The sequence below is a fragment of the Heloderma suspectum genome, chromosome 5 (assembly GCF_057233095.1).
Source record: "Heloderma suspectum isolate Gila_16-S chromosome 5, 16-S_ref, whole genome shotgun sequence".
In the NCBI taxonomy this organism is placed as follows: domain Eukaryota; kingdom Metazoa; phylum Chordata; class Lepidosauria; order Squamata; family Helodermatidae; genus Heloderma; species Heloderma suspectum.
This window is the reverse complement of record NC_139462.1, coordinates 22,764,286-22,788,076: the sequence shown is the minus strand read 5'-3', so window position 1 is coordinate 22,788,076 and position 23,791 is coordinate 22,764,286. Positions and strand designations below refer to the sequence as shown.

Below are 23,791 nucleotides of genomic sequence, written 5' to 3'. Positions count from 1 at the left end.
GGAAATCTGACAAGGATCGATAAGAGTCTGTAATTCTGTAAGCAGTTGAACTGGGCCTTTGTTATGAACACACGTGGAGCTGTATCTTCATCAAAACTCTGGACCGAATGAGTTCTTTCCCAAGCTTTAAAGAATGCTACATGAGCGTCACACTTTAATGTAGTTCAGCCTTCCCCAACCTGGCTCTCTCCCTCATCCACAGCCAGAGCATGCTGGCTGGGGACATAGTCCGACAGTCTGATAGTCGGACACATCTGAAGAGCACCAGACTGAGGAGGTCTGGTGTAGTTTACTCAGGCATAATTCAGTATGCTAATATTTCTTTTTAGGACTCGCATGGTGTTTTCCAAAATCTAGTTTTTGCAAAAAGTCTAATTTCTTGAAATCTGGGTTTGAACAGTTGAATACCAGGGTTCCCTGCCCCACATCTGGCTGGATAACTTTCACTGACTAGATGCCTCAGCCTTTCTCTCTCACTCTCTTTTCTTAAAAGAGTATTTTTATCTCAGCTTTTTAAATCTTAGTACAGAAAAGTTATCACATTTTGTGTTATTATCATCATTAGTGTTATTCCAGTAATTAACCAATGGATTCCAAATCATATTGATGATATCTTTTAATAGCGTGCCTTCCCAACTTCATTTGCAGAATGTCAGTTTATACATAATCACACACCAAGAAAAGTCACATTTTTATGTCTTATTTTTTATTATAAAATGACAACAAAAGAAAAGAAAGGAAAAAAGGAAGAAAAAATGTAGCTACATGGATTTGAACATGTCAGTTTCAATGCATACATATGAAATGTGTGTGTGTGTGTGTGTGTATACACACATACATACATAAACTTCAACAAAAGCAGAGAGTTACGTTGACTAATTTCCACAAATGTATTTGGAGTCTCTACCACTAGATGTCTCCATGCTGTACTGAAATGCCAAAGCCAGGGTTCTGGTAGCCCTGTGATAGGAAAGCTGTGAACCAGGGATGAAAACCCTCATAATCAGGGGTGAACTCCCCTCCTCCCTTTTTGAACCATCCCAATTGCATGTGTACATCACTCTGCACTTGCTGAATTGCAGCTGACTGTGTGAACCAATGTCTTTGGAAATTGATTAAGTTAAATAAGGTGTTCATTCCAGTGGAGGCTGGTGGCTCTGCTGTCAGGGGGGCGGTGAATCAGCTCCAACTTTTGGTCAGAACCAGTCAGAACTCTAAAGGACTTTAGAGTTCTGACTGCTTCTGACTGAAACCTGGAGCAAATTCACCGCCCCACTGACATCAGAGCCACCAGCCTCCACTGGTTCATTCTGCAAGGTTCATTCACACAGGGCCAAAGTGGACTTCAGGGCCAAAGTGTAGGGGTCCAGCCCAAGGGGGGAGGAAATGACCACCCAGAGAGTAGTGGCATCAGCACCTGGGTCAGCATGGGCATATTGAAGCCCACCACAGCTGATGCTGGTTACCGCAGTGTCCTTTCTTCTTGTTTTTAAAAGGGGCCAGTCAAGTGGGCATACGCGTGGTTACTGATGCTCAGTTTATTATTTTTACTTTTAAAATATATTACCCTTTTCTACAACAAAATGGTGCTTATTTCCAAGTAAATGTGCTTAGCATCAGGGCAACAAAAGCAAACTCTATTTTATTCCTGTTGTCATGATGGTGCCATGATTTAAGAGAATTTTGAATGTGGAACGGCACATGCTCAAAGTCTCTCTCTCTCTTTCTTTCTGACCCACATTGTCATATAGGAAGTGTGTGTACGTAGAGAACAGAACTGTTAGTTGTGTGCTTCAAAACTAAAATAATACATATGGGCTTGTAATAATACGCTATTAAGTCTAGGGTCTAAAATGACTTATCTGCACCACTGCACCCAGGGAAGTCATCAGTTTGTGCAGCAGTTACTGAGTGATGAACATGTGTGTGTGAATCAGCCCTCAGTTCTCCCTCCTTGAGCTTCCAGGGAAGTGTGGTCTGGAGTGGATGGAGTGCTTGGTACCATTAGGCATATGAGTCTTGTTTAGGGATGTCAGAGAATTCCGCCACGGATCTCGGTGAGGCCGAATGCCAGTGCATTCGGCCCCCCGAAATCTGTGGCGGAACGGCCTGCCACCCCCCGTCCCCCCACGGATCCCCCCCAGGACGAGACTTACCTGGGGCGGATCTTCCGGGCGGCGGCAGCTCCGGCGGCGGCAGTGGCTGGTCTTCCAACCGGCTGCCGCCTCCGCCATTTCCAGGCTTGTGAAAAAAAAAAAAAAAGACGAGATAGGCTACGTAAAGATTTACGTAGCCTATCATGGCTAGGCTTAAATAATAAAAAAAAGACATGATAGGCTACGTAAATCTTTACGTAGCCTATCATGGTTGGGGGTGGGTTTTAAAAAACACACAACGCGTACGCAAATGGTGGCGGCTACGGCCGCCACCATTTGTGTTCCTTCTTTTTGGCCATCTTAATCTACGTAAATATTTACGTAGACTATGACGGTGAAAATCAAGGGGAACGTAAATAGCGTAGAGAGCGCTATTTGCGTCCCTTTTTCATTCACCGTTTTAGCCGATGTAAATCTTTACGTAGGCTAAAACGGGGAATCAAAAGGGGATGCAAATGGCGCCAGCTACGCTATTTGTGTTCCCCTTGATTTTCACCGTCATAATCTTACTTAAATATTTACGTAGATTAAGACGGTAAAAAGAAGGAACGCAAATGGCGGCGGCCGTAGCTGCCGCCATTTGCGTACGTGTTTTTGTTTTGTTTTGTTTTTTTTACCCAGAGCCCTCCGCGGCCTGAAATCCGGCTGCGGACGGCTCTGGCCTGGCCAGGCCGGGCCTGGCCAGCTGCTCTGCGGAGCTGCCGCGGAGCACAGCTGACCTTTCGAGGATTCCGGGGGGGAGAAGCGGAGCGCCTCCCCTCCTGGCCAGGATTCCAGAGGGAGGGACGGAACGCCTCCCCCCCCATCAACATAATCCGCGAAAGGTAAGTCACTTTCGTACATCCCTAGGATACAGGATAGGCTTAGCAAATGTAAGGTGCTTCTAGATGGACAGCTCCCGGCACTACCAAGCAAAAGGCAAAGTGCAGCCATTCTGTCTTTCCCTCCTTAATGGTAAGAAAAATGGTGGGGAAACATGAGAGGTCACAAATGGAGGACAGTGTCATCTGGCATTTTGTGAATGAGGTAGGGTGACTGCACAATAAAAGCCTCATCTGGAAGCACCCGTAGAGTTAATGTTCAGCTTCATACAGCATGCAGCAACAACCAGGTTCTCAGTTCTTCTTTTTGGAATCACCCCTGTCCCTCCCCAGCCCAATCTAATACAAGTCCTGGGATGGAACTATGACTATCCCAGGACAATCTGAAATACTGGCTTGGATCAAGGAATGGATCTATCACAAACATTACATGGTCTTCAGAATCAAACTACAAAAGCTCTGAGAGTGGGGACAAACCTGCAGTCACAAGCATAGGAATATCCTACAGCTTTGCAATATATCTTCCAACTGAAACTGCATTCTGGCGACACACATGCACTGCTTGAGGAATGGGCAGTCATTGCCCTGGTAAGAAGATACAGTGGCAGCCCCCACATGGATGGGCAAATGGCACAGCTCCTTGCACACCAGCATCACCCCTTCCCAGGAGCTTCTGATACAGGTTACCATGTCATTTACTCAATACACAGAGACATTCTCTGCAGACGTTACCAAAGCAGCTGAGGGTCCATCTACAGGGAAAGAGCTCTTGACACTTCTCCGTTACTGTACGAATCGACCCTGATCATGCAGGATTGAATCAGTCCTGGATCTTTTCTTGTGCATTATCAGATTCAGAGAAGAAGAATTGAACCGCAGTGCATTTTCATTTGTTGTACATAAAACCCAGTCATTGCTGTATACCGAATGAACTGGTAACAGCTGCATGTCTTTACACGTGTTTTCTGTTTCATCAGCACTGACAGCTCTTGGCTGATAATTGTTTTTGTTTTTTTGTTTTAATCAATGTCAAATGTGATAATTTGTAGTTAATGAAAAATAACGGTCTAATCAAAATCGGCAGAACTAGTTAAATGTGCATTTGATTTTTTGTATTGTTTTTCATTTTTATATTTTGCGGAGAGCGTTTCCCCAAGCTGGAGCAGTCTCTTCATGCAGTACTAAGTTTGCACCATGTTTGAGTGGCTGGTTGACCAGTGGGTGTGTTTGGAGGAGGATGGGGACCAGAAATATCTACCACACAGTAAAACCAGGGGTGCAAAGCCTCAGGCCTGGGGACCTAATACAGGCTTGCTGGGGTTTCAGTCCAGCCCACCGGAGCTCCCCAGGGGACCATGCCTTTTCCCCAGGCCCCACAACTTTCCCTGACCACTTCTACTTTGGTGGTTTCCCAGTTTTTGAATGGTTCTTTCCCCCATTTTAAAAGATTGAAATGCCTCTCCTAAGGCTTAGTTCCTGGCAGTAAGAGCTTTAAGCAAAAATACGTGGGTGGTTTTTAACATTTATTTTGCCCCTGCCCCCTTTGCCTTGGCCCCACCTGCCCCTGGAAAGTGGCCCCCCAGGAACTTCTCTGAAATGGGATTTGGCCCTTGGGCTGAAAGGGGTTCAACAGTGCAGTGAGGTGACAGGAAAGCTTGTCTATGTTTACTGTGTTTGGTGGCAGCCTATATCATTGGCCATCTGTAGTAGGGTCTACACAAGTTATGACCCACCTAGGTGAATGCAGCCTTTCTGGCAGTTCTGTGTTGTGGTCCGCCAGCTGTTGGTCAGCTCCCTTGTTTCTGCAGTCCCAGGCAGCCGGCAAAACTAGATTTATGCAGGTGGGCCACCATACATACACGGCTAGGGCAGGAGCTGCATTTGACTAAGTGTTTTACAGACTGTATGAGCCTGAATTTACATATATGGTGCAATTAACATTCTAAGGGTAAACCTACTGTGGTTTTGATTTCATAGGTCACTCTATCCAAGGGTTAGATCCAGACTTCGTCTTACTTAGATAAATCACTGGTAGCAATGTTGGTCATGACTGACTTAAGTCCCATTGATTTCAGCGGCTCTACTCTAAACATGACTAAGGGTGCAATCCAATGGCTGCTAGACAGCGGCTGGATGGCCGTAGGATTATTCGGTTTTCAGGAACTGACCTTGGAGCCTGTGCTCCAGGGTTGGTTCCCAGAAAACTGCCTTTCCTCCCCCTCCCCCACTGCCTCATAGGCGGCACAGATCATCCCTGGCTCCGCGCTCGTAAGAGCAGCACAGAGCAGGAGGAAAGGGGGTGTTTCTGGGGGCAGGGAAGGGAGGGGACCTTGGAAGAGCTGGTACGACACTTCCTATGTGTCGTCTGCCCCCCCGCTCTGAAGCACTCCTGCTAGACAGCTGAACTTGGCTCTCTAGCCGCAAACACAGGGTGGCCAGAGCGCAGAGGAGAAGATCCCCTCTGTGTTCCTCCCACCCTGCATTGGATAGGTGGCCGCCTCCGAGTTTGGAGGCGGCCGCCTATCCCCATAGGATTGCTCCCTACGTCTGGGTCCAATCCCAAATGTTTGAGGATGACCACCATTAATATTGAATTTTCCTACCTGTATTTTGAGTGGCAGATCTAGGCATGTGGCAAGAAAACTTGTGTCTTCTTTACATCATAAGAATGATCAAGTATAATTACTTGATCATTCCTATACTGTAAAGACCACAACATGTTGGACTGGGACTCAGGAGATCCAGGTCCTAGTTCCTCCTCGGCCATGAAGCTCACTGGATAACTTTGGGCCAGTCACTGACTCTCAGCCTTACTTGCCTCACAGGGTTGTTGTGAGGATAAAATGGAGAGGAGGAGGACCATGTAAGCCACCTTCAATTCCTTGCAAGAGGAAAAAAGGCAGGATATAAATGCAATCATAAATACATAAAATGAATAAAATAATGGGTATTCTGCATCTCCACAACTGGACCAAACAAACACAAATTATTCTGTATGACACTGAATTCAGCATTCTTAGATAACTCCCAGCTTTAATATAAAACAAACAAGGCTTCTAGCCCTTAAAGTTGTTGAGATAATCCTGAGGACATATTATCCACTGATTATAGAACTTTAGATTACCAGTCATCTACTTTTTAAGCAGTTCGATATGTAATGCTGAGTCCACAATCCTGTGAACTGCTCTCTCGCCTTGAATTTGCCCATCACCACTTAGCACTTGGATGGCAGACTGAGCAGGCACACAGGTCACCTGGCCGGTCTTCACCAATATATGGTGAGATGTACTGTATTTCTAGTGAAATTATTATTTCAAAATTTGCACTTATGCATATAAATTTACATATGCAAATATTATGCAGATCAGTGCCTCTTGCGCACTCTTTTTTGGTGAGGTGATTCCTCTTCTTTGGCAATGCATAAACGGCCATCCTGGAGATGTATGGGCTCAGTTTTGGCTCGTGTAAGCAAAGTTGAGAATAGGGATGTGCAAATGAGCAATGTTCAAGCGCCCCAAGATTCTCCAAACATTGTCTCATTGCTCATCTCGCTCCCGATTTATGGTTGTGTTTGCAAGTGCTGCTCATTTTGTGTGAATGGGGAAATTGTGCAAAACGAACAGCTATCGAACATGAAAGTTGCACAATCTGCCTCCACTTTCACAGTTTTTCAAAGGTGCATGAATTTTCCCCATAGACTACAGCAGGGCTGATTTAGAAATTTGCGCGAATTTGGAAATTTGTGCAAATCGAATGGGGAAATTTGCGCAAATCGAATGTATGTTTGGTAATGTGTGAACATTTTCGATGGACACGTGCTTAGACTTGTGTTTGTGTTCGGGGGTGCAAACGGGGTGGGGTCACGTGTTCTCCTACATCATTAGGTGAGAAGAGTAGCAAAATTAATTTGGGCTTCCTTTCCTCCTACTTTATTACTCAATAACTAGTAGCAGGTCACAGAGTAAATTACAAGCAAACAGCTAGTGCAGACTCGGCTTCTGGTTCATAAAAGTGGTGGTTATGGAGGTTCTGCTAAGAGTCCTGGGTAACTGAATGGAGATTTTCTGTTGCAGTGCATTCTATTAAACCCCCCTCACCCCGACACACTCAGGAAGAGAAAATACAGACTCTCATTGCTAATAATTTTAAAAACTAGTTATTGCATCCCAGGTCCCCATCTCAAATGGATTGCTATGGTAATTTTATCTCCCTCCCTCAAACCCATTCCTAGAAAGGTAAAGCTGCGCTTATAATGCTACATGAATATTTTTATCCTGTCCTATCAGCATCATTATCCCCAACAATAACCGCTGACTCCTTAAATTTAGCTGTAATGTAAATAACAGGGCATTTTTGCATTTTGTTTTCGTTAAACAAACAAACTACTCCTGAATACATTTCTATACCCAGCTGGGATATTTTTCAGGAGAAACACTTCACGATCGAAAGAGCAATTTCATTAAACTGCATCACCTTTGTGAAAATGTTTTCGCTGCAGTCTTCTTCAAGGGATTTGAAACTAAATGGATTCCTGTTGCCTAGAGGGCTCCAGTGCGTTGCCCAGGGTGGCTTCAACAGCACCAGCTCCAGGGACCAAGGCACTCTCAGTATAATGGTGTTGACAGGAAAGGCCCTAAAGCTGCAAGAAGCAGAATGTGGAAACTGAGAATTTTGTTGTTGTTCTCCAGTAATGGGGACTCAGTGGCATGCTGCCTCTGAACCCAGAGGCTGCATAACAGTGCAATCCTGTGCATGTTTAGACAGAAAAAAAGGCCTCCATTTCCTAGCATGCCCCAACCAGCCTTGGCTGGCTGGGACATGCTGGTAGATGTAGGCCTTTTTTCTGTCTAAACATGCACAGGATTGCACCTTAACAGTGCAATCCTGTGCATGTCTACTCAGAAGTAAGCCCTACTGAGTTCAGTGGGATTTACTCCAAGGAAAATGTGTATAGGATTGCAGCCTAATGATATTAGGGCACAATCCTATGCCTGTTTAGACAGGAAAACAGTGCTGCAACTCCCAGCATTCCCCAGTCAGCTGGGGGAATGCTGGGAGTTGCAGGACTTTTTTCCTGTCTAAACAGGCATAACATTGTACCCTTAACTTCCCTGACTACACCTCCATAAATATGCTCAATCCCCTTTTGAAGTCATCTAAGCCAGGGGTGCTGAACCTGAGGGTCGTGGGTCATATCCGGCCTACCTGACCCCAGTATGGCCCTCCAGACTTTGCCAAATGGCCACGCCCCTTCCTCTGACCCACTACCTTTTCTCAGTCTTCCAATCATTTGGTGGTTTCCCACCCTTTGCACAGCATTCCCCCCTCCCCTCTCTAAAAGGTTGGCATGCTCCTAAGGCTTCATCCCTGGCAGTAAGTGCTTTAAGCTAAAATGTGCTGGCATTTTGGGTATGTGTCCCCCTATCCCTGGAATACAGCTCCCGAGAGCGTCTCCGAAATGAATTCGGCCCACAGTTTGCCTCTAAGCGAATGGCCATCACCACAAATTGTGGCAGTGAATTCCAGAAGTTAATGTTCAGTTGTAGGAAGAAGCCCTTCCTTTGTCTGTCCGAATCTCCTGCCAGTCTGTTTCGTCAGATGTCCCTGAGAAGAGGTCGCGACGGTTGTTCCCATCCGCCCATTTGTCAGCCCCTCCCTGCCCTGCAATAACGCCGATGTTCCACAAAGCAGGGATGGCCTTGCACAGGGAGAGAGAGATGACAGGACTGGGAGAAAAGCCAGGTGGGAGAAACCGCAGCTGCCTCTTCTCCCATCACATAGTGGGATCTAAAACTACACGCGTGTTCTCCAGTTGCAACCTGGCTATCCTAACGCTCTTCTGTTCCAGTAGTGTTATGTTATGCCACGGTACGTCCACCGACCTCCCTGAAATTCAATTTATTCCAGGATGCCTGTGCAAGACATGAAAATGAAGGCCCTTCAGTACCTGATTGTAACTCATGCTTCTGTCTCGTTTCCGCACAATATCTGGTTTTTTTGTTTTGTTTCCCCCCTGCATTTTCTGTTTTGAATGCATAATAACAGCAAATACATTGGGAGCCATTGTAAGATATGACTGCGGATGGGCACCACAACAGCAGAAGTGAACCTTATCTTGAGGGCATTGTTGTTTATTTATTTATTTATTGCATTTATATCCCACCTTTTTTTCCTCTTGCAAGGAACCCAAGGCGGCTTACATTCTCCTCCTCCTCTCCATTTTGTCCTCACAACAACAACCCTGTGAGGTAGGCTGGGCTGAGAGTCTGTAACTGGCCCAAAGTCACCCAGTGAGCTTCCATGGCACTTTTCACGTATGAAGGGGTATCATGCATAGGGATATCGCGAGAGTTCGTGGGGGGTGGAGTAAAACAGACACCCCCCCTCGCTCGCTTGGCCTCCCAGACCCTGCTCGCTGAGCTGCGGGGCACTCGCAGACCCACTCGTTGAGCTCCCCAAGACTTGGCAAGCACCCGGCAACCATCCGCCCTTGTAGCGAGCAGCCATTTTGTGCAACAGGGGTGGCTCAGGCTCTTCTGGGAAGGCAATGTTACCTAATTGGCAGCCATAAAGGGGCCATTTACAGAACATTACAGGCAGCGTGAATCTCCATTCACACCTGTAATGTGGTGTGAATGGCCCCTTTACAGCTGCCAATTAGGTAACATTGCCTTCCCAGAAGAGCCTGAGCCACCCCTGTTGCACAAAATGGCTGCTCGCTACAAGGGCGGATGGTTGCCGGGTGCTTGCCAAGTCTTGGGGAGCTCAACGAGTGGGTCTGCGAGTGCCCCGCAGCTCAGCGAGCAGGGTCTGGGAGGCCAAGCGAGCGAGGGGGGGTGTCTGTTTTACTCCACCCCCCACGAACTCTCGCGATATCCCTATGCATGATACCCCTTCATACGTGAAAAGTTTCTTCACAAAAGGAAGGGATCCATCACAAACCTCATGACGTATGGAGCCTACATGCCACAACACTTGGTAGTGACCAGTGGCCTAAGCAGATTTAAAGGGGGATTAGACAAACCCCCTTGACAGGTCTGCCAATGGCTATTGGCTGCCATAGCTCATGGAACCTCCATGGGTCTTGAGTACAAGTTGCTTGGGGGAAAACAGGAGAGGACTGTTGTCTTCATGTCCTGCTTGTGGGCTTCCCAGTGGCACTTATAGAAAACAGGGCTAGGATGGCCACTGAAGTGTTGACAAAAACAAGGAACTGCATCACTAAAAAAGAAGGTGAAAGAGGACACCGATTTGCATAACATGTGCCTCTGCTAATTTATATGTAGCGATGCAAATTCAGAAATAATGACTAAAAATTAAATAGGAACACAATACAGCCCACCATCATGGGGAAGACCGCAAGCAGGTGACCCTGTGTGCCCGCTGCTCAGTCTGCTGTCCAGGTGATGGGCACCTTCAAGGCCCCCATTCTCTCCTGTCTATTTATGGTCCTTGATCTTTCACCTGGCTCTGGACTGGACAGCCCTTCGAACTGAGGACAAATTCAAATAGAGGGCTGCCCTCTGTGACGTAGGTCACCCTAGACAGGACACTGGACTAGATAAGGGGTGGGTATCTTGTGGCCTTCCAGATGCTTTGGCCTACAACTCCCATCAGCCCCAGCCAGCATAGCCATAGTTGTAGGCCAAAACATCTGGAGGTCCACAAGTTGCCCACTCCTGTTGGATGGTGGGTTGTGATCCACTTGCTACATCACAACAGGGCTGCAATCTTCAGTGCAAGTAATCTTTACTGAAGATGTCCCTCAAAACATGTTATTTGTTGTAAAAGCTGCTTGTGGGAATTATACCCCCACGAGATGGAATGGTTGAAGAAAGATTATGCTAAAAAGAGGGCAAGTTGTTGCTGAGTTTGGTGTTTGGAGGAAGCTGCATTCCCCTTTCCGCACCCTCCCTCGGGCTCAACAAATACAAATTCTTTTCTGTCCCCTGCCCCACACCCCGATCCTTTGGATTTTCAGCCTCAAGGGCTTCATCGTTTTTCCTCTTCATGCCTTTGTGCATGTCTTCAGCACACCTGCCTGTCTGAATGAAACTCCCTCCAGGCAATGAAGGCTAGACGCGGCAGGCTTTGGGACTTCTCAGTTGTCTGCCCTTGAATTGGATGGAGGAATTGCCGTGGGAAGATGTGACTGTGCTGCTAGAGAGCAAAGTGGGAATAGAGATTTGAATTAGGCTGCCCCTGAATGGCAGCGGATGTGCTGTATGCTGGCAGGTGTTATGCTGTGGCACCATGGAACATCTTTGGAGGCCCATAGATGCTTCTGATACCCTTAAATGTCCCGAGACACATTTAAAGTGCAATTGCTCCACATGTCTCCTCCTCCTTCTACCGCTCTTATATCTGCCTTCAGTGGGATAATATTAGAGACCTACTGGCCAAAAAAACTAGGGGAATCAGGTAGATGAGGGAACTGATGGAGGGGCAGGTGGGAGGGTTAGTGGCTGCATTCTGCCCCAATGCCTCAAAGCATTTACCGTTCTCAGCAACCCTACATGAAACTGCCTTTTCCAGGTGATACCGTGTTGGTACTGAGTTCGGACCTGGCTTGGAGAATGGAAGGGTATTTTATGCATGTTTGTTTCCTAAGCATAACATCTGCAGATTTACTTTAAAGTGTCCCAGCCTGCTGTTTCAAGCTGAAAGCAGAGCCAGCCTTACTGTTAGGCAGAGCGTGTGTACTGCTAACCTGATAGCACCTTTTCCTTTACAAACTACCCTTGGAAGGAGAACACTCTGTAGTGGACAAGGGGTAGGGGAAAGGGGATGCTTAAGTCTTCCTTGACAGCCACCTTTCCTTTGAAACTACAGCCCCACCGCCTGAGTTTTTTGCTACTGGTGTTCTGGGGATGAATTTACCTCACAAACACATGTCTGGAACCTGGGGCTGTGATGGGGGGATTATAAAATAGTAATGACAGAAAGATGTAGTGGATAAGCAGAAAGCTGATGAATGCTGTCTTTTTCTTTCTTTAACATTTCTTTAACATCTATTTGAGATAAATCCCATAGCAGTTATCTCTGGTTGAAAAGGCTCAGAACACTCTCACCTCTCTCTCTCTCTCTCTCTCTCTCTCTGTGAACGAGAGTCTTAATTAGCACTCTTTTTTTGCATTTTTACTTGCATATTATTTTTGTCTGCAAGGAAAAAATAGCTGTGGTGTCTTCCCAATTTATTTCCCCCCCTGTAATCAGTTGGATCATTTTGTACACTAACTATTCAGTGAAGCGTTGTGTTGGACCAGACATTTTGTGCTTACTGCAAACAAATCTGTAGGAAGCTAATGACAGAAGTTCACTTGAGTCCCACTTTTATATAGACAGAGGCTTCATCTCAGGGTGCTTCCAGACAGAGGGCTCCAAGCTCTTGCAATCAGAGGCATTGTGTAGCTATTCAATCTTTTCTTTTTTCCTTAATGGATTGCACACAGTAGGAAATAGATGGGAAAACACGGGAGGGTTGCACGTGGATAACGATGTCATCTGGACTGCCTGTAAAATTCCATGAATGAGGCAGAGCGAGGGTACATTAAAAGTCTCATCTGGAAGGATTGCCCACATTCACTGTCCTGTTTCTGTAGTTTTGCACATTCACTACATGTGTGAGGAACCATTAGTGCCCGTATGGGAGGGGTGGTAGCTCAGTGGTGGAGCCCCTGCTTGGCATGCAGAGGGTCCCAGTTTCAATCCCCGGCATCTCCAGGTCGGGCTGGAAAATCTCCTGCCTGAATCCCTCGAAAGCTTCTGCCAGTCAGTGTTACAATACTGGGCTAGGGGGCCCAGGGGTCTGAATCAGTATAAGGCAGCTTCCCATGCTCCTGTGTTTTGCTGCCTTTGCTGTAACAGTGCTTTGGAGCAGAATGTCTCATTCCAGCCTTACTACACTTTTACAGCAGTCTGATTCTACCTATAGTCATGCTTGAGGTCCGGCAAAGGATAGTTGCTGCACCGTCATATCATCGACACAGGTTTCTGAGCTAGGTGCCAGAGGATGAGAGAGACAAGTTGAGAGAGACAGATATTTATTTTTATTTATTATTAAATTTATGAATCGCCCATCTGGCTGGTCACCCAGCCACTCTGGGCGTTGTACAACATACCATAAAAACAGTTTAAAACAATAAAATTCTACAATAAAAACATTTTCTAAAATACCCTAGCCCACCCCAAATGCCTGCCTGAACAACCACGTTTTTAATGCACGGCGGAAGCTCATTAAAGAGGGGGCATGGCGGAGTTCCCTAGGGAGGGAGTTCCACAGAGTGGGGGCCACCACAGAAAAGGCCCTCTCCCTCGTCCCCACCAGTCTAGCTGTCTTGGCTGATGGGACAGAGAGAAGGCCATCCGAGGCTGATCTTGTTAAGCGGCCTGTCTGGTGCTGCTGGAGGCGCTCCTTAAGATAGGCTGGGCCGGAACCATATAGGGTTTTAAAGGTCAAAACCAAAACCTTGAATTGGGCCCGGAAAACAACTGGTAACCAGTGCAACTCCTTCAGCACTGGAGTGATGTGATCTCGCCGGCAGCTGCCTTTAATCAGGCGAGCCGCCGCGTTCTGTACCTGCTGCAGTTTCCGAACCGTCTTCAAGGGTAACCCCACGTAGAGCACATGACAGTAGTCTAAACGAGAGGAGACCAGGGCATGTACTACCGATGGGAGCAGATGGTCAGGAAGGAAGGGGTGCAGCCGCCGTATCAGATGGAGTTGATACAGCGCTGTCTGGCTCACAGCTGACACCTGAGCCTCCATGGACAGCTGGGAGTCCAAAATGACCCCCAGGCTGCGGACCTGGTCTTTCAAGGGTAGCCGTACCCCATTCAACACCAGGTCAACATCCCCCAGCCTCCTCTTGTCTCCCACCAAAGGTACCTCGGTCTTGTCAGGGTTCAGCTTCAGCCTATTCCTCCCCATCCAGCCACTCACCGTCTCCAGACATTTGGACAGGGATTCTACGGCCAACCTTGGTGAAGATTTAAACGAGAGGTAGAGCTGCGTGTCATCCGCATATTGATGACACTGCACCCCAAACCTCCTGATGATAGCCCCCAGCGGCTTCACATAGATGTTAAATAGCATCGGGGAGAGGATGGAACCCTGTGGCACCCCACAAGTAAGTGGCCACGGGTCCGAAACCTCCTCTCCCAGTGCTACCCTCTGGTACCTGCCAGAGAGGAAGGACTGGAACCACCGCAATACAGTGTTTCCAATGCCCAACCCCTCCAGGCGGTCCAGGAGGATACCGTGGTCAACGGTATCAAAAGCCGCTGAGAGGTCGAGGAGAACAAGGAAGGAGCATTCACCCCTATCCAGAGCCCTCCTCATATCATCCACCAAGGCGACCAAGGCCGTTTCTGTCCCATGCCCAGGCCTGAAGCCCGACTGAAATGGGTCTAGATAATCAGTTTCTCCAAGTGTGCCTTCAACTGCACCGCCACCACCCGCTCAATCACCTTGCCCCAAAATGGCAGATTTGAGACTGGGCGAAAGTTGTTCAGAACTTGAGGATCCAAGGAGGGCTTCTTTAAGAGCGGTCTTATCACTGCCTCCTTGAGGGCTGATGGCATCACTCCCTCCTCAAGGGAGGCGTTCACCACCGCCTTGATCCCCTCACCCAGTCTCTCTCTGCAGCTCATAATGAGCCAAGATGGGCAAGGATCAAGTAAGCAGGTGGTTGGCCTTACAGATGAAAGCACCTTGTCCACTTCATCAGGAGGAAGAAGCTGGAACCGATCCCACAAAACCGGTTTGCCACAGGCCGCCTCTTGCTCACTAACTGTATCCACAGCGTGCAGAGTAACACACCTAATCTGATCAATTTTATCTGCAAAGTGCCTTGCCAAGGCCTCACAGGAGGCCTTAGAATGCTAATATGTTCTGTGGATAGGAGTTGCCCTTTCCAGAGGACTATAGAACTGAATTCCTGGTTAAGCACAGGAGGGTCTTGGCCTGTTCTCGCAATAAACCTCACATTCATCAACAACCTCCAGATTTAGAAATGAGTTCCCATGAAGGCCTCCAGGTCTAGATTTAGAACTCAGCCTCCAAATCCAGCCTCGAGATTTAGAACTGAGTTGCTATAGAACTGAGTTCTTGGTTAAGCACAGGAGGATCTTGACCTGTTCTCATAATAAACTTCTCATGATCGATCATTGACAGCCTCCAGATTTTAAGTGTATTTATTCAATCGATCAATCGATCAATCAATTTATATACTGCTTACCATATCAAAAGATATCTCTAAGTGGATTACAGAAAAAAAATTAAAGTATGTAATCACAAATACAAAAACTCATCAATTAAAATGCTTAAAACCAAAGCTAAAAGCACAATGCTTAATAAATAGACTAACAGGCCAGCATAGTCATTCAGGGAAGGGTAAAGAGACGTAACAGGCACCTAAAACACACCACAGTTGGTGCCTCCTGAATACCAGTGGGGTGGGCATTTTATAAGGTGGGAGCCAGCACTGAGAAGGCCCGCTTCCAGGTGGCCACCAAATGGCATCCTGTAGGTTGCAGCACAACCAGCAAGGCTTCCTGTGATAAGGCCTTGCTGGTTGTCCTATGTCCTTCACCTCATAGGAGCCCTATTCATGCAGTACTCGAAACGGTGTGGAAATAAAGTATGAAGACGGCAAGGGCCACAAGCACAACCCCTGCCCCCAACATCCCCTGTGCTCCAGCCCCGTCTGGTGCAGCCCTGGGCTTTGCGTGTGAGTTCCTGCAATCAGGGACCCTGATGCAGGATTACCGATTGTGGGGAGGCTTCTCAGCACGTTCATCCGAACGTGCTTAGAAGCACTCTTCAGAGCTTTACACTCGTTGTGTGAAGGAGCGGAATGGGGATGTTGGTAGCAGGGCTCGTGCATGAGGCCCCATGCCCTCTTCACTATTTGTTTCCACATGGTTTGAAGGAACACCTAGGGATGTGTGAATCTGCAAGCTTGAGCTTGCTGAAGTTCTCCAAATTCCATCTCAAAGTTCTTTCCAACTCAAATCTGTATCAGATTACGAACTCTGCTTTTTTTATTTTCTCTGCATGTATTTCATCCATCCATCCATCCATCCATCCATCCATCACATTTCTATCCCACTTTTTTTTCCTCCTTAAGGAACTCAAGGTGGCATACATAATCCTGCTCTCCGTTTTAGCCTCACAACAACCACCCTGTGAGGTAGGTTGGGCTGAGAGTCTGTGACTGGTCCAAAGTCACCCAGTGAGCTTCCATGGCCGAGTGGGGACTAGAACCCAGATCTCCCGACTCCCAGTCCAGCACTCTAGCCACTACACCGCACTGGCTCTATTTCTACATGTGTTTTCCCAAATGTACACATCAATTGTGCACATTTTTGAAATGTATTCATTTTTGAAATGTATGCATGCTGTCGAATACTTTTTTGGGGGTCCACAAATCTCATTGCAAGCTCAGAAATGTTCGGACTTTTACTGCAGATTGTGTCCGAATCCATGTTCAGTCCGAAGGGTGCGAACCGGGTAAAATCCTGACCAAACATGAACTGAAACAAATTCTCATATATTCTCATAGAGTCCTCCCAGCCTCCATGTAAATGTGTTTAGGATAGCCACTGGATGTTTCAGAGCGGCCACGCATTCTGGTATGTTTTGAACTATTTGCTAGCTTCTCAGTACAGCCAGTTCTCTCTGCCTCCATCCAACCCAATTATGGGCACTATATAGAATGAGTTTAATTAGGTTTGGCCCAGCTAAAAGGAAGTCTGCCTAATGCAGAGTCAGGGAGGCTGTCCATGGCTGTTCTCAAGGATTAGTAGAGACATTTCACAGAAGGAAACAAGAGAAGATGACGGATGGCCAATGAATACGTATTTCCTTTTTACTCAAAACCAAAAGGCAAACTAGATGTGACATTAAGGGTGCAATCCTATGCATGTTTAGGCAGAAAAAAGTTCTACTGTTCCTGGAATTCCCCAGGCAGTATGGCTGGCTGGGGAATTTGGTAGTTGTAGTTCTTTTTTTCTGTCTAAATAAACCTAGGATTGCACCCTAAATATGTCTTTGCATCTATTATGAAGGACTTTTGTTTTTTTTTTGCTTTTGGTTTTTTAAAATGCATATTGCCACAGCTGAGCAGGGAGGGGTCTGATAATGAATGGGACCAGAACAGGTGTGGAGAGGGAATTTAACCCTTTCTTCTCCTCCTATGATCCTGAGGAAAAACCCTCTGCTGAAACTGGTATTTGCTGGGGGATGGGGGCGGGGAGGAATTTGGGAAAATATGCATGGAAATGGAGGATTTTCTCCCAAGCAAATACTAGCTGTAGAGGAGGGATTTTTCTTAGGATTGCAGCAAGGGAGGAAATATTTAAATTGTTGTTGTTCAGTCGTTAAGTCATGTCCGACTCTTCGTGACCCCATGGACCACAGCACGCTAGGCCCTTCTGTCCTCCGCTCTCTCCCGAAGTGTGCTCAGGTTCATATTCATTGCATTCATGATGCTATCCAGCCATCTCATCCTCTGCCGTCCCCTTCTCCTTTTGCCTTCAATCTTTCCCAGCATCAGGTCTTTTCCAGGGAGTTTTCTCTTCGCATTAGGTGGCCAAAATATTGGAGCTTCAGCTACAGTATCTGTCCTTCCAATGAGCAGTCAGGGTTGATTTCCTTTAGGATGGACTGATTGGACCTCCTTGCAGTCCAGGGGACTCTTAAGAGTCTTCTCCAGCACCACACTTCGAAGGCATCAATTCTTCGGTGCTCAGCCTTCCTTATAGTCCAGCTCTCACAGCCATACATTGCTACTGGAAAAACCATAGCTTTGATTATATGGACCTTTGTCGGCAAGGTGATGTCTCTGCTTCTTACTATGCTGTCGAGGTTGGCCATAGCTTTCCTCCCAAGGAGCAAGCGTCTTTTAATTTCATGGCTACAGTTACCATCTGCGGTGAACTTGGAGTCCAAGAAAATAAAATCTGTCCCTGCTTCCATTTCTTCCCCTTCTATATTCCAGGAAGTGATGGGGCCACATGCCATGATCTTAGTTTTTTTTAATGTTGAGTTTCAGACCAGCTTTTGCACTCTCCACTTTCACCCTCAACAAGAGGCTCTTTAGATCCTCTTCGCCTTCTGCCATTTGGGTGGTATCGTCTGCGTATCTGAAGTTGTTGATAATTCTCCCGGCAATTGTAATTCCGACCTGTGATTCATCCAACCTGGTGTTTCTCATGATGTACTCTGCATATAAGTTAAATAAGCAGGGCAACAATATGTAGCCTTGTTGTACTTCTCTTCTAATTTTGAACCAATCGGTTGTTCCATGTCCGGTTCTTACTGTTGCTTCTTGGCCCTCGTACAGGTTTCTCAGGAGACAGGTAAGGTGGTCTGGTACTCCCATCTCTTTAAGAATTTCCCATAGTTTGTTGTGATCCACACAATCAAAGGCTTTAGCGTAATCAATGAAGCAGAAATAGACGTTTTTCTGGAATTCACTTGCTTTCTCCATGATCCAGCGAATGTTGGCGATTTGATCTCTAGTTCCTCTGCCTCTTCGAAACCCAGCTTGTACTTCTGGTAGTTCTCGGTTCACATAGTGCTGAAGCCTAGCTTGTAGGATTTTGAGCATCACCTTGCTGGCCTGTGAAATGAGCGGAATTGTACAGTAGTTTGAACACTCTTTGGCGTTGCCCTTCTTTGGAACTGGAATGTAAACTGACCTTTTCCAGTCTTGTGGCTGCTGTTGAGTGTTCCAAATGTGTTGGCATATTGAGTGCAGCACTTTAACAGCATCATCTTTTAGGATTTTAAATAGCTCAGCTGGAATACTGTCATCTCCGCTAGCTTTGTTGTTACTAATGCTTCCTAAGGCCCACTTGACTTCACTCTCTAGGATGTCCGGCTCAAGTTCAGTGACCGCACTATCATGGCTATCGGGGACATTAAGATCTTTCCTGTATAGTTCTTCTGTGTATTCTTTCCACCTCTTCTTAATCTCATCTGCTTCTGTTAGGTCCCTGCCTTTTTTGTCCTTTATCATGCCCATCTTTGCACAAAACGATTTTCTTGAAGAGATCTCTAGTCTTTCCCATTCTGTTGTTTTCCTCAATTTCTTTGCATTGTTCATTTAAGAAGGCCTTCTTGTCTCTCCTTGCTATTCTCTGGAACTCTGCATTCAGTTGGATATGTCTTCCCCTTTCTCCCTTGCTTTTCGCTTCCCTTCTTTCCTCAGCTACTTGTAAAGCCTCATCACACAGCCACTTTGCTTTCTTGCATTTCTTTTTCTTTGGGATGGATTGAGTTGTTGCCTCCTGAACAATGTTACGGACCTCCGCCCATAGTTCCTTAGGCACTCTGTCTATCAGGTCTAATCCCTTAAATCTATTGCTCACCTCCACTGTATATTCATAAGGGATATGATTGAGGTCATACCGGAATGGTTTAGTGGTTTTCCCTACGTTCTTCAATTTAAGCCAAAATTTTGCAAGAAGCAGCTCATGATCTGAGCCACAATCCGCTCCAGGTCTTGTTTTTACTGACTATATGGAGCTTCTCCATCTTTGTCTGCAAAGTACATAATCAATCTGATTTCGATATTGACCATCTGGTGATGTCCATGTGTAGAGTTGCCTCTTGTGCTGTTGGAAAAGAGTGTTTGCTATGATCAGCATGTTCTCTTGACAAAACTCTATTAGCCTTTGTCCTGCTTCATTTTGTACACCAAGGCCATGCTTGCCTGTTATCCCAGTGATTTCTTGACTTCCTACTTTAGCATTCCAATCCCCTATGATGAAAATGACATCTATTTTGGTGTTAGGTCTAGAAGGTGTTGTAGGTCTTCATAGAACCGATCAAGTTCAGCTTCTTTGGCCTCAGTGGTTGGGGCATAGACTTGAATTACTGTGATGTTGAATGGTTTGCTTTGGATTCATACTGAGATCATTCTATCATTTTTGAGATTGTACCCCAGTACTGCTTTTCCCACCCTTTTATTGACTATGAGTACAACTCCATTTCAACTAAGAGATTCTTGCCCAGAGTCGTAGATATAATGGTCACCTGAATTAAATTCGCCCATGCCTGACCTGTCCATTTTAGTTTGCTGATTCCCAAGATGTCAATATTCAATCTTGCCATCTCATGTTTGACCACCTCCAGCGTACCTTGATTCATTGACCTTACATTCCAGGTTCCTAAACAATATTTTTCTTTACAGCATCAGATTTTCTTTTCACCACCAGACACATCCACAGCTGAGTGTCCTTTCAGCTTTGGCCCAGCCGCTTCACTCTTTCTGGCGCTACTTGGAAATACCCTCTGCTCTTCCCCAGTAGTATATTGGACACCTTCCGACCTGAGGGGCTCATCTTCCGGCGTCATATCTTTTAGGCTTGTGATACGTTCCATGGGGTTTTCTTGGCAAGAATACTGGAGTGGGTTGCCATTTCCTTCTCCAGTGGACCACATTTTGTCAGAACTCTCTGCCATGACCTGTCCGTCTTGAGTGGCCCTGCGTGGCATAGCTTATGGCTTCACTGAGTTATGCAAGCCCCTTCGCCACAACAAGGCAGTGATCCATGAAGGGGATATTTAAATACTTAATACTTAAATACTTAATCTCCCCACTCCTCACCTATTGAAATCCCAATAATTATCAACTCTCTCCCCCCACCAGCAATTTAAAATTTTAAAATCTGCAGTTTTAAAAAGACGCAAAGACACATTTACAGTGAAATCCTATACATTGAATTTCGTGGGACTTACTTCCAGGTAAGTGTGCATAGGATTGCAATCTTAATGTCACATCTAGTTTGGCCCCAATTGGTTACCTGTTGCTACATTAGCAAAACAAAAACAAAAACACAGCAATGATGTTCAGGGTGCACAATCAGTTAATATAAAATTTATGCATATATAAACTTCTAATGAGCTACTGTACCATTGTAGGTATGCCTCTTGTCATTTCAGTTCATAAATTACTTAATTATTTTTAAGTATATTAAAGAAAAAAAGTTGTTTTTAAATATTTACATTTACATTTGTTTTTAAATTAGTCCTTCTTTGCACATATTTGAAAACTGAGTGACCAAGGAAGCCAACTAGGAAAGGAGTAGCTTTCCATGATGTCCATACCCAGGATTATGGTTAAATGTGCCCAGACAAACCAGGATTTGTAAGCCAACAACACACCCTGGTTTAATGCTGGCTTCTGATCCTGGCTTATTTGGGTCCACTTGACCATAATCCTGGGTTCCTACATCATGTGAAGCTCTCCCCTTCCTAATTTGCTTACCTGCTTGTGCCAGCGTGCATCTTGTTCTCATCATGGCATCTGAACACAGCCATTATGTTTCTACCTTCAGAAGTTAGATGGGTGGTGACCAGAGAAAGGTGTATGTGGATGGGTGGGGGGGGGGTACCCTGTTTGTTGAACATCTCGCCCATAAATATTTGATTAGTGCTGGCACTGGTATCCTTTAGGCACTACCGTTAAATGATCTTATTCCTCCAAGCATTCGATAGATAACTGGTTTTGTTACTGCTTTTCTATTGTTGCTCTTTGTTTCATTGTTGTTGTTTTTTAATTAGGGATGCTTTCCTTTCATTTTAGGGGTCTGGCTGAATTTGAGGGGAGAGTATTTCATCTTGAACCCCCAAAGAGAAATGAAAGGAAGAATCACAGTGATTCAGGGGGGAGGAGAAGGGGATTACACCTGTGGCAGAAGGGTGCTTCTTATTCCCCCCCGCCCTCAAGTTTTTGTTCCTTTTCTTTAACACTTTTTCAAGCCTCTGGCTTTACCAGTATGTTCAGTGCCACAGCAGCTGCTGCTGCTTACAACATACAACAATATATTAGTTGTTGGGCAGAAGGTGGATTGGACTCTACTGGGCTGAATCTACACATAGCAGTTATACTGTTATCATACCGTTTTCATAACTATTGGTGCCCGTTGGTGTCATGTGTACCAATAGTTACGATAACGGTATAAATGCTGTGTGTAGATTCAGCCCTGGTAGGTCATTGTATAATTCGCACTCGGTTGGTTTCTGACTTCCAATTATTTAACAATAGCAACAATGGAACAAAAAGATCTCCCTGCCCCCCAAACTAATCATGGGATCCCTGTTAGAATCCCCAGTCTGTGATAATTCAGATGTAGATTTGTACTCGTATGTGCAGGTCATCCCGGTGTGTGGCCCATGGGGTGCAGTTGGTAATTGGCTCCACCCCCTGAGCCACCATTTTATATTTGGGACTGGTTGGTGGACCTTGAAGTTCTAATAAAAAAACAGAATTAGACACTGGAAACCTGAGGTCTGCCAAGAATAAATACTACCTTGGGGGACGACAGCAGTAAGTTGGGAGACAAATATTTTAAATGTACACCGATGGTAATTTACGTGATAAGATATTTATTAATGATCAGTAGCAACCACAGCAGTAGTAGTGATGGTTTGGGGAGTAGTGGTTAATTTTAGCATGGTCAGGTGGAGGAGCTTAAATCAACTTCTCTTGGTTTCTCAAATGTTTGGCAGGTTTGAAACTGGGGATCAAAACCCTCCCTGTACTGCCTTTTCTCTGAGCTCCAGATGAAGCGGAGACTTTGCAGACAAGAGAACCTAAGGAGGGAGTGCAGCAGGAGGAGCTGGCGTTTAGCTGCAGAGCTTCAAGTCTTCCCATCCATAGGTGGCCGAGCACCAGCATTGTAAAGGTCTCCTTTTCCTGCCTTTAGAGACAAAGGTATGCTTCTTTTCCCATAGGGATATAGGTGACTTTTGCCTGTGTGGTCTTCTGCCTTGGTATTTACACCTGTTCTGGGACTGAATTCTAAGTACTTTTATATTTTGGTTTGCTTGTTGTGCTTCCTCTACTGTTCTCTTCCATGTGCTGTCCTGTTCCTCCCCACTCCAAACCAGCCCCTAATGCTGTTGCTTTCGCTATGTCCCTTACGTCTTCTCCTACGACCAAAGCTGGCCTGCAGTTTTGGGCTCTGGCCATCTCAGGAGAGAAGATAAATGAGACATGCTGCAGCAGTGGTGAGAGGGGGAGCAACAGTGGCAGTGACCCTCCCCCATGTGAGTTTTTTGGCCAAGCGCCCTTGAAATTTGGCATGACCATTGTGTGCCGCTTAAATATGTTACGTGCTCCTCTTGGCTTCACAAAGATGATTGCACTTTTGGAGAAAGGAGGTCGTGAGTAGAGAGGCTAGCTCAGTGGTAGAGTACACGCTTTGGATGCAGAAGATCCCAGATTCAATCCCTGGCATTTCCAGGTAGGGCTGGAAAAGACCCCCAGTCTGAAATCAAGGAGAACCACTTACTCTGTAGATTGTATTGAGATAGATAGATAGATAGACAGATAGACAGATAGACAGACAGACAGACAGACAGACCAATGGTCTGGTTTGATATAAAGTGACTTCCTATATTCCTATGAATTGGTGTTTCTGCTTTCAAGCACCTGAATCTTGAACGGTGTGCTCCAACAATAACAACAGTAATAATCCAGCAAATGACTCAGTTTTTGACCTAGATTGGGGCAAGCAATGTTAGCTTTCATTCTTGCAAGGAACTTCTTTCATTACTGAGTGCTCCAACAAATTGAGATTGTAAGAGAGCTGCAGACAAAGCAGTTTCCATTCCCTGATCCTAGCCAGAATTCCAGAGTAGCTTGATTTATTACAGGCTGGTCAATCAATCAATATTTCTTTATTGCACAGCAGAAAAATTGCTTAACACTATTTAGCAGGCTACTCCATCCCAGGCTGTCTACCAAGCTAGTGAGACTGAGGGCACTCTGAGAGGAAGAATTAGGGATGGCATGGCTG

The 23,791-nt window shown here is 45.9% G+C and overlaps 1 protein-coding gene across 7 annotated transcripts in view; it reads left to right on the top strand.

Moving 5' to 3' along the window:
* Positions 1-23,791, top strand: part of MAPK10 (mitogen-activated protein kinase 10) — a 413,215-nt gene that overhangs the window by 111,845 nt on the left and 277,579 nt on the right. For 6 of the 7 annotated variants that reach the window (XM_084860214.1, XM_084860212.1, XM_084860211.1 and 3 more), the window contains one exon: positions 22,500-22,704. The gene's annotated coding sequence lies outside the window, so the exon portion shown is untranslated. Of the gene's footprint in view, positions 1-22,499; positions 22,705-23,791 lie in introns of those variants that run through there. The other variant, XM_084860215.1, reaches the window with a different exon arrangement.